This window comes from Durio zibethinus, chromosome 17 (assembly GCF_047325235.1).
Source record: "Durio zibethinus cultivar Kanyao isolate XHJ-2024 chromosome 17, ASM4732523v1, whole genome shotgun sequence".
NCBI lineage: Eukaryota > Viridiplantae > Streptophyta > Magnoliopsida > Malvales > Malvaceae > Durio > Durio zibethinus.
The window spans coordinates 19,447,534-19,461,538 of NC_143178.1; positions in this window are offsets into that span (position 1 = coordinate 19,447,534).

The following is a 14,005-nucleotide window of genomic DNA, read 5'->3' on the forward strand; positions in this document are numbered from 1 at the left end:
TTTATTCATCTTCGTACCATTAATGCCAGAGCGTGCCTACAGTCGCTGGCACAGGAGTGGAGAAACAGAAAATTTAAAAAAAAAAAGGCAGGAGAAAAAATCGAAAAATATCTATGACCTCTAAAAACAAGGAGAGACAAAGACGGCTGGCCGAGTGGTGCTTGTGACATAAAGGACTTTGACAAGCTGAGCTGGGGGCCACCAGACCTCCCATGCGCTTTTTGCCACATCAGCTCTTCTTTAACGTTAACGCTACGCGTAGCAACTACAACACAATACCGTCCAAGTAAATTTTAAATATATTTTTCTTTTATTTATAGCTCTTTCTAGACAGTTTGAGCGGCGATCCCACGCACTCGACTCTATAATAACACCTTGTTACGCCAATTTAATTTCAGCCTCATGTTTGTTTGTTTGTCGATATTTTATTCACTCTTTTCGGAGGATAATGGTGGAACCTAAGCTTTGCCTAGTCTCAACCCTCAAGTTTGTCGTTCTCATTCTTATCTACTCCAAGAATTCTACTCCTACATATCTCTCATACATCTCATGTCTTTTGGCTTGTCTCACTCTATCTACATATACTGGCGCACACATACATATAAAAAATATATATATATATGGCTTCAAGATTGCGTTTAAATTTTGTTTTCAATCATATGACATGAAATTAGATTTTACTTCATTTGAATAATTTTATATAAGAAAGGGATATGTCTATAGATAAATGGAGAATTGCAAATGCTAATTTTTATCAAATAATGTATATTTCTTATATAGTCATAGGTTTTTTTTTTTTTAATTTTGCAATCAAACCAATTCTTTAAAAAAATTTCAAACATTTATTTAGCTAACAAAAATTTGTTTCTTCATTTGTCATTAAAGATGAATACTTCATTAAAAGGTTTTATATATACATTTAATTCTTTTAGTAAAAATCACTTCTTTTAGAAGTATTAAGGTCATAATCTTTTATAGCCAAAGAATGACTCATCACCTAACCAAAGTTATTTTGGATATTTGAGCCGAGTTGACATGGTGAGCTGAGCTGATTTATTAGACTTCACACTAGCTTGGCCAACTTTGCATCCTATCTCATAGTATGTAAACATGCTGACTTGGCATCCCCTTATTAGGCATCTTTCAACGATGTTAAGTCCAGCTAACCTCTTTAACCCTAAAGTCGACTCCCAAAACTTAAATTGTTAGGGTCCAAACACCTTCCTAAACATGTATAAGTGCCCTTTTCATTTCAAGTATGGCAATCAATTCACAACATTCTCTTTCTAAATGTTCCTTCTTTCTTTATGTTTTTGAGCACTAACTTGAATATCAAAGCATAAATATTAGAGACACTTTTGGCCTTTGTCCTTAATCGATCCCGTATTTGTGATTTCAGACTTTTACCCTTTTCGCCCAATTCAACATAAAAATTTTTTGTGTGCCAAGTAAGGGCTTACTTAGTAAAGCTTACAATGCATTTGAAGAAGAGAGCCACAAAAAAAATGGAGAAATCCTACTATAGTTGAAACTGACAAAGAGAGATAATCCTGCTATAGATGAAACTGACAAGCTTAGTCAACCAAACCAAAACTAACCTACGCAAGTTGCACCTACATTAGAATAATTTGAACATTGACCCAACAGCTCAATCCCTCAAAAAGCTTATTTAGAATATAACCCCTCATAAGACCTCTAAAGAACTAATAGCCATAGCCCAAAGAAACCCTTAAACATAAAATTTGCTGACCTTTTGCATTAGGCTTCTTAGTTTGCTACACATGGACTGCCAAAGTTGCCACCTTTTGCATGGGTTGAGCCTTCTTACCTTCATAACCGAATGAGCTTGTGTATAAACTTCTCATGTCTTGGCTGAATGTCATCCACTAACTTTACATAGAGTCTATGGTTCATGCATGGCTTCTTCCTCTTGTCATTTTTACATGGTTTGCATGGTTTTTGCCTTTTATGTCCAACTTGTCTAAAGTCTTCATGCAAACTTGAAAATTAAAATTTTAACACATTAAGGCATAAAATTCATGAAAATTTTCAAATTTTAAAAGTTAAAATGACCTAAGAAAAGCTAAAAATTTCACAATCATCACACCTCTACAGTTAGCTTTTTGCTTATCCTCAAGCAAAATCCTCAAATTAACAATGCTCTCAAGCAAAATAGATGCATTCAAAGTCAAAGTTTCACAAGTCACCAATCATTCACTATGGTATAATGTAAGGATAGCTATGCACATAGTCAAACATAAAACTTATTCAAAAGTAAGCTTTCAATTTTATGCAAATTTCATGTATGTAAAGTTAATCTATCTCTAATCATACACGTAACCTAAGAAAAAAGTATGTAAAATATGCTACTACATATTAATTTAAAGTTAGAGGACATTTCATATGTTTATTTTTCTCATTCCCTTTCCACTAATGTAAGCTTACATACTTAACTCAAAATCAATAAGCCTTTATCGGCTTGTAATTTAAGGCTTAGGTTGAGGTAAGAGAAATTATATTTTTAGCCTCAAAACCCTTTACTTTTTTTTGGAACTTAGACTTGGTAACTTTTAAGACTTTACAAGGCTGAGGCATCTTTATTTTGGATTTTTTTTCATAGCCATTTTTAGCTTTTACACTTTTTTCTCCTTTTTTTATTTTTTTTTCTTTCTTCCTTGCGCCTCCTTACCTTTTAAATATGACTTGTTCTCTTATTTTATCCCTAATAATGTAGGTTGGGTAAGAAAAAGATGGTTAATTCATAGAAAGGCCTTGGGCTTATTTATGTGGGTAAATAAACAAAGAAAATGATTATTAGCCTTAAAGTAAAGTACTAAGGATGACTTATTAATAGGTGGGCTTGAAAAGCTTAAAAGGGTTCAAATATGGCTTAAGTCAATTCTTAAGTCAAGTACAATCTAAGATTTTACCTTGAGGGTTGAGTAGATAAATTTTAAACTCATTCTCATGTCCTAAATCTTTATGCAATTTTATGTTCGCAAAATTTTCACAAAAATTTATGCATGTCAAAGATCAAGATTAAAATGCATATTACATGAAAATCAACAATCCAAAGAATAGCATACTTAAGACATCATTTCATATTTTCACTACATTCATACTTGTCCCAATATTATACTTAAGTCACTCATGAACCATGTATGAAAAATTAACAAAGATAGCATTATCCTGATTGTAGGCATGTTAACTTCATTTGAAAACAAAGATTTTAGGAATAACTTTTGAAAATATTTAAAAAAAAAAACTTTTTGCACAAAAGAATTCCCCCCACCACACTTGAATTGCACATTATTTTAATCGACAAAATAAAAGAGTTAGGGAAATGGAATAATGGAATACTCCCCTACTTTACTTCTTGAAGCCAAATCTTATACTTTCTTTTAGGCACCTTGAATCATCCTTATTTCTAAAAAAACAAAAATAAAAAATATCAAAACATACATGTTTTAATAACAAATAATAACAAATTTGAACAAACAACAAATGTAAAACTTAATAAGGAATGTAAAACTTGTATCACCTCCCAAATGGAGCTAGTTTTGGTTGAGCTTGACCATAGCTAGATGTTGGGTTCAGTGAGGTATATTACCTCCTTAACTTGATTTGCAACTCCTCTATAGTAAGCTTTCAATCTATACCCGTTAACCTTGAAAGGCTGCATCACTTTTTCACCCAAGATTCCACCTTTCCATAAAGGAAAGACTTGTGTCACTATGAATGGTCCACTCAATCTAGACTTCAGTATGCCCAAAATAGTTTTAATCTTGAATTGAAAAGTAGTACTTGTTGACTAACCCTAAAGTGTTTTTCCATGATCTTTTTGTCATGCCATCTCTTAGTTTTTTCCTTATACACCTTAGCATTTTCATAGGCTTGAAGTATGAATTCATCAGTTCATTCAGTTGCAACAACCTCTTTTCTTTTACCAACTTTTGATCAAGTTTATGTTTTTTAGAGCCTAATATACCTTATGTTCTAACTCAACAGATAAGTGACAAGCTTTTCCATGAACCAATTGCTAGGGGGACATTCCTAAAAGAGTCTTATATACAATCCTATACGACTATAAAGAGTCATTTAATTTGGCAACCCAATCATTTCAAGACGGGTTCATAATTTTTTCAAGGATCTTTTTCACCTTTTTATTAGACACTTTGGCTTGGCCACTAGTTTAAAGGTGATAAATCATGGCTATCCTATGTTTTACTCCATACAGGGCTAGTAGCTTTTCAAAAATTTTATTACAAAAGTGGGTGCCCTCATCACTTATTATAGCTCTAGGTGTACCAAATCTTGTAAAGATGTTTTTTATTAAGAAACTTAGTATGACATTGACGTCATTGGAAGTGATGTTATGGCTTCTACCCATTTAGAGACATAATCTACTACTAATAATATGTAGATGTTTCCAAAAGAATGTGCAAAAAGTTTTATAAAATATACTCCTTAAACATTCAAGACCTTAACCTCTAATATGTTGTTTAATGGAAACTTATGTCATTTTGACAGATTCCCCATCTTTTGACATTTATCACATATAAGGACAAAGTTATATGCATCTTTAAACAAAGTAAGCTAATAAATTGCATTATAATAGCTTGGCCACTGTTCTTTCACCCTTATAATGTCCTTAATATTTCGAACCATGGCAATGTTGTAAAATGTGCTCCACTTCTTCCATTATAACACATCTTTTCAAAACCTAGCCTTTCTATTGTTTAAACAAGAAAGTGTATAGTATTTGACATCATGAAAAAAAATTTTATTTTGCTGATAATTCAAACTAAGGGGAAAGACATTACCCATAATGTAATCTACCAGATTGACATACCATGCTGGCTTTTGAATTTAAAAGAGTTGTTTGCCTGAGATTGACTCTTGTATCATATCACCATAACTATTTTTTTTTATTCTTGTTAGATGATCAACCACTTGAATTTCATAGCCTTTCTTCTTTCTAATTTTTAAATCAAATTATTGTAAGAAAAGTATCCATCTGATTAACAGTGGCTTTGCATCCTTTTTTGCTATTAAATACTTGATGGCTACATGGTCTATATAAACAATCACCTTCGTTCTAATCAAATATGCTCTAAAATTTTCAAAGGAAAAAGCTATGGCAAGTAGTTTTTTTTCTATTATGGCATAGTTGAGTTGCACCTTCGTTAAGTGTCTTGCTTGCATAGTAAATGGGATAGAAGATTTTGTCCTTTCTTTGCCCCAACATGGTCCCAATAGCATAATTGCTAGCATCACACATGAGCTTGAAGGATTGATTCCAATTTGGCCAAGATAGGATTAGTGTAGTCACTAATTTTTGCTTCAGTGCTTGAAACGCAGTTGGATAATCATGGTCAAAGTTGAATTTTGCTTTTTCTCCAACAACTTGGATAAGGGCATTGCGATCTTGGAAAAGTCGTGGATGAACCTTTGATAGAATCCAACATGTCCTAAAAAACTTTAAATTTCTTTAATTGAAATGGGGAAAGGCAATCTTTCTATTACTTCAATCATGAGACCACATTATAGACCCAAGCATTTATTTTCATATTCTTTATCTTTTGGTCATTTACCTTATATGCATTAAGATATTCATACATCATCTTTGAGCTATGCATTATTAGGAAAGAAATGTGGAGCTTGAAAAAAGAATGAAAAAAAAAAAAGAGAAAGAATGAAAAGAAAAGAAATAAGCAAAAAAAGCTAGTGTTCCAATAGAAAAAAAAATTGAAAAAGAAAAGAAAAAGAATGAATGAAAACAAAATAAAGTGGTGTGAAAAACAAAGAAAGAAAAGAAAGAAAAAAAATAAGAAAAACTATATTTAAAAGTGATTCTTTAGAAAAGCTCTTATCTTTCTTTACCTTGAAAGCTCAAAATTGAATGATCCTATCTTGACCATAGCCTTACATTGTTAGGGTACTTAAGCCTAAAATTACTTTTATCCCATCTTGACTCTAGCCTTACATTATAAGCTTATCGAAGTCCTAAATGATTTTTAGTTGTGTTTATTTTCATTAATGGAGAGAAATGTGATAAGCAAACATATGAAATGTGATCAAATTTTATTGATATTTGTTTTAGAATTTTCATGTTCTACATGACATCATTAGATTTCATGCAAGGATTTGAGAGATGTATTGGTTGCATTTTTAACCATAATTAAGAAGAAACATAGCCTAGGTTGATTTTTATAGATTAGCCCATGTTCATGATTTTACTTTAGTTATATTCATGAGATATTCATGTTGAATGAGTCAATGGAAGTAAGTAATGATTCTAGCTCACTTTTATTTTGCTTACGGACAAGCAAAAGCTTAAGTTTGGGCATGTGATAATTTTATATTTTTATAGAATTATTATAGCCTTTTAGGGCATTTTATAGTGAATTAGTGCTTGTTCCTTGGGAAAATATGGCAAAAATACTTCTAATTATGAAAATGTTAAATTTGTAGGTAAAAATATGAAAAAAAGGAAAAACAATGAATTGCGATCAAATTGGATGCATTTTGGTGGAATTTCTACTACTTGGACAAACCTAGTGTTGAATCTTGCTCACTTGCATTTTAAAGGAGAATTTCTTACTTTTCTTCCTTACTTCCTTATTCATGATTAAGCTTATGGAACTTCATTTCAAGCTTAACTTTTTATATTTTTTCATGATTTTTAATCTCTTTTAGCTTATGGAAGTAATGGTCACATTTATAGTAGTAAGCTCACATAAGTTAAAAGATGAGAAAAGGCTATCAATGGTTGTAATGGATTTGTAGCTAATTTTAGGAATTGAATTTTTCTAAATCTTTTTAATATTTTTATGGCTTATTTGGCTTTTAGGTGACTTTCTATTGGCTAAATTTTAAAGAGGGAAAGTTCTACAAATGGCACCCAGTTTAGAGGGAACAATGCAATCCTAGCCATTTGATGTGATCGAAAATGATTAAAGGACTTGGTCCCACTTTCTTTATTCAATTGGTGAAACCAACAACAGTTGCTTTTGTGGCAAAAAAGAGGCTTCTCATTGGCTATAATTATAACTTTTGGAGCTTAAATGATCAAAGGAGGAAAACTTGAAGAGAAGTGAAGAGAATAGAGCAAGTGATTAAGCTTGTGGAGCACTCTTGATTACATGGAAATATCTAGCCTAGCGGACAGCCTATGTGGCATTTTTCTATAATTTGATTGGTCTTAATGCATCATTCTTTGCCTATAAATAGAGAAATGGTAGGCCAAGAGTGAGAGGTTTTAGAAAGTAAGGTAGATTTTCATTTTTGCAATTTACATTTTGTACAATTTTTCTCCAACTAGTTTCTTACTTGTTCATTTAGAAGGTTATTTAGAAAGAAAACCCTTTAATTTTCCTACAAAATTTACTTTCCTGCACTTATATTTCATGGACTTTAAAATTCATGCAATGCACTTTAAAGATTTTTTAAATTTTCTTGCATTTTTACATGCTTTTTCCATTACAATCTCAATGCTATTTGATAGTTTTCTAATTTGAGCACTGTTAAGTTTTCATAGTTTTTCTCCAATTTTTGCTTATTTTGATTTAAAATCTTTTTAAATACTCTAAATTCATAGGACTTTAAATCTAAAAATTTTCATTGTCAAATTCAATCTACATTTTTTTTTCTAAAATTTTTGAAGGTTATGGTTGAGAACTTACGGCAGAGGAAGCAGTGAGTAGTGACAACACTTATGGTGACTTCTCTCCTTGCTAGGCAATCAATCCATTTCTTTCTTGATTTTCACTTGTTCCTTTACTTGTGTACTTCATGTTCTTCATTTCCTTGCAATTTGATTGATGTTTAATAGATGTTTGGCTGAGTTCTTTACTTAATGCTCTATTTTCTCTATTTTACATTCAATCATGTTTCTAGTTCATTGAGCTTGTTATCTTACTTTTTGAGCTGATTTTTTTCATGCATTTAAAGTTTACATGTTTATCTATGTTCTTTAAGTTGGGTTTAAGTTAATTTGCTTATTAGAAGTGTAGATTTAAGATTTAAATTCTAAAAATTTGAATTTCTTACGATAGATCTAGTTTCGGTTCTTGAAATTTTAAATTTCCTTGCTTTTAATTCATGTAATTTCAATATAGTGCATTTAGATGTAGTTTTATTTACTATTTTTACACTCATATGCAATTAAATTTCTATGTATTAGAATTAGATCTATTTAATTTCCTTGGTGATTTACGATTTTCATGCTTTAAGGTTTCGCTTTGGTCATGTATTCCATTTTCTATGTTGTGCACTTTCCTTGCAACTTTATATTCTATTTTATTTATCATTTTCTTGATGTTTGATCAACTTAAACATAGCTAGAGTGTACTAAAAATTGATACTTAGTCTAGATTACCCAAATGATCAGTCTTCAAGGGAACAATAATCTACTTTATCACTTTATTACTTGAACGGCCTCTGCACTTGCAGTCATTCATGGCCTTGTCAGTCCTTAGATAATTAATATCAATCTTAGAGAGGTCAAGGTCATTATAAATGAATGTAACCTACCTTAAGGCTAGTTTGAACAAGCTAAACACCTGGCTCTGAGCAAATTCTATCTGCTTATTGTAATAATTATCGAACATGATAAAGTTCTCTATAAATTGATGCTTAGCTTCCTTAAATGCCTTAAGGTTCTTTTTTAGACGTTCCACCTTAGTCAGAGTATCGTTGAGTTAGAGCTTAGTCTATTGAAGAAGAGAATTAGCGATGGCCTTTTGCAAAGACATGTTATCGAGCTATTGTGATAGGTTTTCAACCTTTTTGCTAAGCTCATCGTTGGTTTTCTATTACTCAACAATGGAAGCCTTGAGCTTCTTATTACCCACCATGACGTTGGTAATCTTTTTGGTATACTACTTCATATCATGTTTGACCTTGATGAGGTAAGCAAAGGCACTGTAGGAGTGCACAAGTGTTTGGCTCATGTTCTAGGATAAAATATTGGGGAGTCAATCAAAGTCTACAAAAGAAATCGAGCTCATACTTAATAAAGTTAATAAAATCTTTACTACTTAAAGCCATAATGATTGACCTACAACATGCCTTTCTTAATCATAGTATAATGGCTATCTTCTTGGCTACATTAGTGTCATTGAAAGGGCTATCCTCTGCAACATGTTTTATAGTTAGAGAGTACTTACCTTAGCAAGTTAGACCTTGGGCTGAGCATCGAATGATGAGGACTCAACCCTAGGTTTTTTCTATGACTTCTCTGTAGCCATCATCTTTTTTTTTTTTTTCATCTTTTTTGACACCTTAAGACTTTTGCCCTTAGTTTGGGAATGTTGAGAAGTTTGCTTAACACTCTTAAAGATCAAACTATGAGTTTGACCACCATGCTGAAGAGCCTTTCCTTTCCCTTTCCTTTGAGCATGTAACTAGGCGAATCTAGCCATGTTGAAGCTATAAATTTTCTTGAGAGCTGAACAACCTGCATACCCTACCATACTTGCAAACTAAAAATCGAATAAAGAGCTAGAAAAATTGTTCCTAAAAATGACAACAAGGGGTTAAAGTTAACTATGTTAGTTACCCTTAAAATTTGACTCTTTAAGAACACTAGTGAAGGTCAGCCCATAAACATTTACAACTATAGCCCTATACTTATCAAAGTCATTTATTGTGTTAGATGCCCCAAGCTTATCATTGGTCAATGTCCCCGTGCTAGCCTTTTAAAAAATGCTTGGGGTATTATTTACTTCCCATACCTTATTGATCTTTCATACATAGAAGAAGAAGACCTTTTATGGCTATGAAAAATATAGCTTTTCTTAAGCCATCTTTCTTTGAAATTTTGAAAATTTTTATGAATTGATTTCATTTCATGCCTTTATATGTTAAATTCTTTATTTCTAGGTTTGCATGAAGAAATTAGATAAACTAGACAAAAATGGCAAACACCATACAAACCATGCAAAGGTGACAAAGTAGCCATGCATGAGAACCATGCAATCAATGCAAAGGTGAGTAGCAATGCATTTGGCTTAAGCTAAGCAATCAATCCAGCCATGCATGCAAGAGGAAGGCTTAAATTCATGCAAAGTTGACAACATGCAGCCCATGTTATAGCTGAACCAAGAAACCCAATGGTATAAGTATCATGTTTGACCAAAATAAGAAAATTGGTGCATAAAGACTTTCAAATTTAAAAAGAGTTTTAAGCTACTTAAAAGAATCAAGAAGATCATGCATTCAAATTGAAATCCAATTTAATCTCCCATAATCCTAATTTAAAATTCAATTTGTGGTTGACATGACAAAGACACATAAGCGTGGGTGACATAAATGGACTAATCCAAGAGCTACAATCGGCTACACAAACTCCACCTTGTCCAAGAAGTTTCATTCATTCGACTAGCCTCATTCAAATTCAAGATTACATCTTCAAATTCAAAAGAGTTTTAAGCTTAAGTGAAAATGTCTAGGTTTATCCCCTTAGCCCAAGCCGTGTACTATAAATAGAGATCACTTGTAGAGCATCCATATCTATCATCTCTCATTCCATTTCTCTTCTTTTCTTTTAGTTTCGATTTTACTTAAGCTTTTGTCATCTTTTTATTTCCATTTAACTAGGGTGATAGACTAGCCTACATTCTTGTTTTCAAAGCTCTTTCAATACAAGTTATTTAAAGTTTTCTTCAAGCTTTCTTCTTTTATATTTCAAGCACTGAATTTACTTTCAAGTTCTTTTAAGCTTTCAGTTTGCTCTTTGCATACTTGCAATAATTCTTCATGTTTCTCTACATTCGGCCAATCCTAAGTTCTTTTAAAAGCATTTAGTTCTTTATTATTCATTGCTCTTTACATTTCATTGCAAACTTGCTTTTATTTCTTTTATTTCTTTTTTGGCCACCACCAAGTGTTAGCAAGTTACTATCTTGTTTAGCTTTACAATTAACCTTTACATTTTTAGCACTCTTATTTTAACTTTAATCAACAAGTTTTCATCCATCTAAATATAAACTCGAAATACTCATTTTGGTGCTTGAAACATGCATTTTATAGTCTTTAAAGGAATGATACTTTACTCACACTTTATTATTTTGAAATAACCTATGCACATGCAAACTAACAAAAAAAGCAATCAAGTTTTTAGTGCCATTGTCGAGGATTATTTAGGTGCTGAAAGACCAATATCAATGCCAACTCTTTCACTTTATAATTTAGATTCTTTTTACTTGTATTGCTATTCTCAGATTGATTTTTTGTTTGTATGTACAGATCGAGAAGTGTTGATTTAGCTCCGCTTGACAAGGAAATGGAAAGAACTTTAAAAAGATTAAGAAAAAAGCAAGCAACCAATTCGATCCTAAGGGCAAATGTTGGTGAAGATCAAAGAACACTAAGGGACTATGCAGTTCTTAATCCTAAAGGTTTCTAACCATATATAAGGAGGTTGGCGATCCAAGCCAACAACTTTGAAATCAAGTCGTCAATCATCCAAATGGTCCAAACATTTATGCATTTTGGTAGTCTACCCAATGATGATCTTAACCTCTATCTCTTTAACTTTTTATAACTTTGTAATACATTTAAATATAATGAAGTTTCTAATGATGAAATAAGACTAAGGCTTTTTTCTTTTTCTTTCAGAGGTAAGGTGAAAAGCTAGTTATCCCTACTCTCATCTAGCTCAATCACAACATGGGACAACTTGGTGTAAAAGTTCCTTACCAAATTCTTTCTACCAACCAAGACAGCAAAGATAGGGAATGAAATCATCACTTTTTAGCAAATTAAAGGAGAGACACTTTTATGATTTAAGGGAACGATACAAAGAGATGTTGAGAAAATGCCCACACTATAGACTACCAAAATGGCTCAAACTGTAAATTTTTTACAATAGGTTATGCCACCAACAAGAACAACAATTGTCTCAGTCGCAAGAGATGCCATAATAAGCAAATCCATTAATAAGGCATATGACTTAATTGAAAAAGATGGTGGCCAACAACTATCAATGGGGCACTGAGAGATGGGCCCCAAAGAAAGCTTTTTGGGGTATATGAACTTGACATCTTTACCTCAATTACTTCACAATTAGCTACCTTGACAAAAAGAGAGAAGCTCTAGGAACCCAATCAGCTATTGCTCCTATTCAATCCATCAAAAGTCCATTCTCAACTTGTGAAATTTGTGAAGGTCTATAATCTTTTTATAGATGCCAATATAAGACTGAAACCATCCAATATGTTTCTCAAACTAGGTAACCATAAAACCCTTATAGCAACATCTATAATCCTAGTTGAAAGAATCACTCCAACTTTTTTTTGGAACAACAACTAAAACATTCACCAAAACACTACACAATCTTTTAATTTTTGCCAACACCAACAACCCCAAAGTCCACCCTAAGTAAAGAAACCTAACCGACAAGAAATGTTCTCATAAATCCTTCAAAACCAAATGACCAACATTCAAAACCAAGCTATATCTATTAAAAATTTAAAAATCCAAATGGGCTACTTTGCTAATGCCTTAGCAAACTGCCCACTAGGATCCTTGCCTAGCAATACCAAGTCTAACCTCAAGAAGCAAGGCAAGGAAGTACGCAACACCATTTTCTCATATAAGGAAGAAGAAATCTATTTCTTTGATAATGAGACTTAATGGATGAGCTTATATTGGTGAACTTACCCAGTTTTGTGAGAATGCCTGAGGAAAAGTTTGAAGAGGAAAACAACTTTGAATAAATGGAGAAAAAGTATGAGGTTAAAGAAAATCCTGAAGAAAACCCTTGAAAAAAATCCTTAAAAAAACTTTTAGGAGAAGATGAAGGAAGAGAAAGCCCAAATTAAAGATGAGAACCTACTCCAAGTTGGGAAAGAAAATTGAAAAGTTTGAATCCAAGCATATAAATTTAAGAGAAGGAATAAAAAGAAAAAATAATGAAGTTAACTCTAGGGATATCCACTTTAAAAGAACATTTAAAGTGGCCCAATCATCGCCATTGCCTAAATAGAGAGGACGCTAAAGGAGTTGAAAAATGTTACACTTATTGATGAGTGTAACCTAGCACTTCAAGGATTCTTCCCACCAAGCTAAGCGATCTAAAGAGTTTGTATAGACCTTGTTCCATTAGTCCTTTGTTCTTTAATGAATCTTTTATGTGATTTAGGGTCTACTATTAATCTAATGCCCATGAACATTTTTATACAGCTTGGAATTGGTGCATTGAAACTTTTAACTTTTAGCATTAGATTTTCAGACAAATCCACAAAAGGGCCATAAGGAATCATGGAAAATGTCCTAGCCAAAGTGGGTAAATATGCTTTTCTCATAAACTTTGTAGTTTTTAAAGGGAATTAATTATACAAAGTTAAAGCAATGGAATTTTTTAAAATTTTAATTCCCTAAAGCTAATATCAATCAATAAGATTATACAAACAACATATATATGTAAACATGTATAATTTTAACTAAAGGTGTTGCCTCAAATGCCAAAAATCCTTTACTTCAATTTGGTGACCTTCTAAATAGATTCCAAGCCAAGAAGCTACCCAAATGTTTAGCCTCTAATAGTGATCCATATGAACTCTTATGAAAAAACTTTTTTTAAGTTTGGTAAAACTCAAAGCCACACTTTAGCTAGTAAGTATTTGCAAGAGCTTTTGTATTTTCTTAAGTGAAATTTTCCTTTTAGGTTTTTTCTTGTTTATTCCCTAAATACTTCATTGGTTACAAGAGAGGGTGGCTTGATGTTCCTTTTATGAGGGAAGCATTTGGCCACATTAGGTTTAATGCTTGGAATGCAAATTTTCACAATTAACCCTATGCTAACCGAATATATCAAACAAAGGAAAATTTTTCTCACTTTTTTTTCCTCTATTTTTGGTCATACCAAAATCAAATTAAGTCCAACTTAATTTATCCCAATTTTAATCTTTCACAATTATCCTATTGTATGTGAACCATTAGATTTTTTTAGCATGTTGGCAATAAATACTAATACAAGCTTTGTAAGCCTTAGTATTTG